Consider the following 5,000-nt stretch of genomic DNA (forward strand, 5'->3'; position numbering starts at 1 on the left):
CATGTGTATATATATGTATGTATATATACATATATATATATATATTTGTATGTAAATATAAACACGCCTTTTATATATATTATATATATTTTATATATATATCGCAGGTTCGAATCCCGCCAGAGGCATTTTCTTTGATTTCTGGTACTGTACAGTAGTTAAGTATTGTCACCACATTGACTATTATTCTTGACATTGTTCTAATAAAGAATTAAACGTGGAAGAGTGCAATCCATTGTTACTAAATACTTTCTAGTTCTTGAGTTCTTAACGAAAAGAAAATGTTATGGATGGCCATTTTTGTTGTGTTATGAATGGACACTTTTGTAATCAACATCCCAATGAAGATTATTAAAATTAGATTTTAAAAATGATACGGTAATTGAATTTTAGGATTGTTACAGCCTCTCTAATAATGATTGTAAAATATTTTATGTTCAATCAAATAAGTGTACAGCAGTACATACGCTGACATTCTTCATAACCTACCGTGCAGTAAGGCCCTACAGTATCGGTATTGCAATACTTTATTAAGAGACAAAATAAGTTATTAAACTAAATATCTTAAATTAATAAAACTTTACATTATTTAAATTACTACCTATAAAAAATGGTAGACCCATTGGGATGTAATATAATATTTGATCAATAAGTTGAAAATGTATGATTGACACCCATCTAACATATATTGTCTATGTCCGTCTGTAATTTGTTACTGTTAAAAAATTAGTAAGCTGTAATTTAAATTTTATGTCAAAAACAATTCTACTACATCTGCTTCTACTAGGCCTATTATGCTCAAGGAGTTCAATATGAATGGTAAAAATGTTGTAAATTTGAAGCATGAGAGAACATTACACCTAATTGTGTTTGGGATGGATGTTTACCCATGTAGTTTATAACTAAATGACTTTTTTTTACTATAGATTCACTGAAAGATATTAATGAAAAGTCAAGAGAAATTTAGCTAAACATAAACATCTCGAGTATAATTCATTTCAACCTTGTTTAAAATGAATTTAGTATTCGTCCGATGCCAGATAGCAAAATACGAAAATATGGCCAGCGGTTTATTGACCACAACTAAAGTGATGTTTACGATGCTTCTGGAACTCAAGAGAAATGTACAATATTCTATAAAACACTTCATGATTCTATTGATTTTTTTCCTAAACGTGTTGTAAAACGGCATTCCACAGACAAACCGTGGGTTTCCGCCCATATAAAATAGACAAGATGCATTTGCAGAAAATAAGCAATATTTATGGAGATATTTCCGTAATAAGATAAATTCGCTTATACGGCTGATAGAATGGACATTATATTAAAAATGTGTACACCTTGAAAAAGTTAATTGCGGCTGAATAGCATAGACACATTCGTAATCTTTCAGGTCAGCGCAACCAAAAAGATATTGTGATGGAGGACACTGAAATTGTGGACCCTAAAGCGTGTTTCTGCTTACTTGACCAACGTTGGTGAATCACTTGAGGCATTGGACAGAGGTCAATGCTGTCTCTTATACACATCTTTTGTTGTTTTTAAGATATTAAGGCAAATTTATGATCATATATAGCTCTGGTATACCAATAGAAAAAAACATGCGTGGGGGAAATGTCTAACTGACCAATTGAAGGCCACGCAAAATAGGCTTCAAGACCCTATAATCTGAACAATAGCATTAGTCACGGTAGAAACAATCAGGAAGATTAGTTTGCTCAGATCTTTAATGTTACTGAGCGCAATATCCTTTGTAGTTTACCTCTAACGAGAAGAGCTTTGTCCAAAGTTTATCAATGACGGTTATTTCTCATGAGAAACCATATATGCTTCTTATAAATTGTCTGCATAAAGAGAGAAATACCAACTAAATTCCATAAAGTTCATTATACTATAGAGAAAATATTTTCTCTATGATTATACACACATGGTTTGTGGTTATACTATATAAATAATTCTTATCATTAATGTGTTGTTTTTTAATTGTAAAAGCACAGGCTATTCTTTCTATTTTAGAATAAGAATATACTTAAAAATAAAATATAAAAATAATCTAGACACTGCAGTATTTGTCTCGTTATGCGGATTTATAACAATGTTTATTTCAGCAATTTTCTCCTGGTGGTAGGCGCACGGACGATTGTTTGAAATAAAATACAGTAAACTAATAATTAAATATTAAACTGGAAAGTAAATTTAATCAAGAAAAAATTCTGCTACAGTAGGCCTACCAGTACAAATCTTTGTAAAAACCCACCAAAATAATATAAATATTCGACATTCCCAAAGGTGGCAAAAGGCATGGGTGGCAACGGGCATGGGTGGCAACGGGCCTAGGGTGGCAACGGGCCTGGTGGCAACGGGCCGGGTGGCAAAAGGCCGGGTGGCACTGAAAGGAAAGGTGCAAAAGGCATAGGTGGCAAAGGGTGTCAAAAGGTCGGGTAGAAGGCCGGTTGGCGACGGACCGGGTGGCAACGGGCCGGGTGGCAACGTGCCAGGTGGCAATGGGCCTAGGGTGGCAAAAGGCCGGGTGGCAACGGGCCGTTAGACAAAAGACCGGGTGACAAGGGGCCGGAAACCCTGTCTATGGTGGCAGATGTCTTAGTGTCTACAGGATGGCCGTCAAGGTGACAAATAACTATTCTTTGCTTTATACTTTTACCATTAAGCCCTGTCCAGACTATCAAACTGTTTTTGGTCAAATAAAATTTAAGGTCTTTACACAGCCTTTATACTTTTTAATAGTTTTGATATCTGTTTACAAAATTGTAGGTCTATTGACATATTTAGATTTTATATTTTCCATATTTTACTATTACTTGTTACTTGTTATTTGTATAGCGCATTTTTCTTTTCAGTCGCTGAAGTTCTTTTCCCTAGTCATTGGGTCCACATGCTATAGAAGTGTTGCTGCTGGTAATCAGCGCAGAAGCAGTGGCGTAACAGGCGGGGGAAGGGGGATGGGTAATAAGAGAAAAGAAAGAGGGGAGAGGGAGAGAAAGAGAAAGAAGGGGAAAAGAAAAGGAAAAAGAAAAAGAAAAAGGGGAAATAAAGAAGGGAAAATAAAGACAAGAATAAAAAGGAAGATATCATAATGACGAGACACCCTGCAACCCCTTTTCCACAAAAAGTGTCCATATCTCCTTTGATCTAAGCCGTCAGATATTCTCCGCAGTGGTGTAAACTGGGAAACAAGGGGAAAATATCCATCTGTGGAAAATCTTTCCCCACCCCTTGAAGATGCCTTTTAACCCCCTTAAAATCCATAAAAATTTCAAATTTCGCATTTCTTGTTAAAGTAGGCCAATTCAGGGGTGGCGCCAGCGGGGGCCGGGGGCCAGGGCCCCCCGTCGGGGAGAGCTGACCCCCCCCCCCGTCGGGGAGAAAAAGCACAATTCGATAGATCGTTTTACCTAAAAGAAGGGCCTCAATGTGTATTGATGGTGGATGTTTAATAAATAAAACCATGATGAAAATGTTTATACTGTATCTAGTTTCAAAATCACGTGTGTTCCCTATATTATAAATAAAATAAGCCCTATGTCGTATTGTTTACTATATGGTGGGGGGGGTGGCTATGATAAATTACTAACCGGGAAAATTATTAAGCGAGGGATTGAAACCCCGACCTCGAGGTTGGGAAAATAAATCGTTCCCGCTGCACCAAACCGCTGCTGTTCAACTACTTTCTCTGTTTGAGGACCCCTTTCATTTAGCTTTACCCCTCGGACTTTCATATATTGATTAAATTAATTTTTCTGAAAAGCATACAAAATAGTTGCTACTTATGTTCGTATTCATAGTTCCTTTTTACGGAGTTGAATTTGAACGTATCGTTTGTTTTCGGAAACAGTTAGTATTGTACTATAATACTACAATACTAACTGTTTAATACTAACGAGTTTTTTAGTCACTATCAAAGAACTAATAATTTGGAACATATTGATATATTTGAAAATCAACATGCTTCATATTTCTTTTTACTCAAAGCAATGCAAACATCAGTTGCTTCCTTTTGTCATGGTTGACCAGTATTGTTCACGAGACACACAATACACCAATCGTGTTTATTTTACCGTATCAGCACTCAATTTATATTTGACCTATGTTTCTCTATTATGCTGATGTTTCTTTACGTATATACATTTATATTCATTCGGAGCATGTTATTAGGGTTTTTTCGCAGGACTTCCTTATGTCATTGTGAAAAAAGCACTTCAAGCTCAAAACGAAATCTGTTGCTGAATTTATTTTACTAATCGTAGAAGCTTTTTGTGGATGTAAGTATGCTGAATTCTTTCAAGTAGTATTTCATGTATTATCCATACGATCTAAACATTTTTAAAGTTTCTATAATAAAAAATAATGTTTCATTTTGTGACCTAATTGTGTACGCGGTATAACTAGAAGGTATTCATACTCGTAATTTCAACTATTTTTGTAAATGGGTTCTTATCTACAAAGCTTTTTTGTCATATTATTATCCATAATCCGTCATATTATTTCTAGCATTAACGCAAGAAAAGTTTCTCTCTATCATATAATTTATATATATATACATGTATATATATATGTATATATATATGTATGTATATTTTATATAATATATATGTATAATATATATATATATGTATATATATGTATATGTATATATGGATATGTATGTATGTAGGTATATATATATGTATATATATACATACATATATATATACATACATATATACATACATATACATATGTATGTATATGTATATATATGTATATATATATGTATATGTATATATATGTATGTATATATATATAATATAAATCAAGATAGCCGTTAACACTGTTAAATTACATATATAAATATATAATTTATATATATATATATACATGTGTATATATGTATGTATATTTTATATAATATATATGTATAATATATATATATATATGTATATGTATATATGTATATATGGATATGTATGTATATATGTGTGTATATATATATGTATGTATGT

General features: G+C 33.1%; 1 protein-coding gene across 1 annotated transcript in view; it reads left to right on the plus strand.

Moving 5' to 3' along the window:
* Positions 1–4,115: 4,115 nt before the first annotated feature.
* The window catches only part of LOC117121863 (receptor-type tyrosine-protein phosphatase epsilon-like), a 36,737-nt gene continuing 35,852 nt past the window's right edge, over positions 4,116–5,000 (plus strand). The window contains exon 1 of the mRNA XM_033267251.1: positions 4,116–4,280. The gene's annotated coding sequence lies outside the window, so the exon portion shown is untranslated. The remainder of the gene's footprint in view (positions 4,281–5,000) is intronic.

Source organism: Anneissia japonica, unplaced genomic scaffold, assembly GCF_011630105.1.
Source record: "Anneissia japonica isolate Jap-2015-1 unplaced genomic scaffold, ASM1163010v1 scaffold2392_len1475705_cov187, whole genome shotgun sequence".
Lineage (NCBI taxonomy): Eukaryota > Metazoa > Echinodermata > Crinoidea > Comatulida > Comatulidae > Anneissia > Anneissia japonica.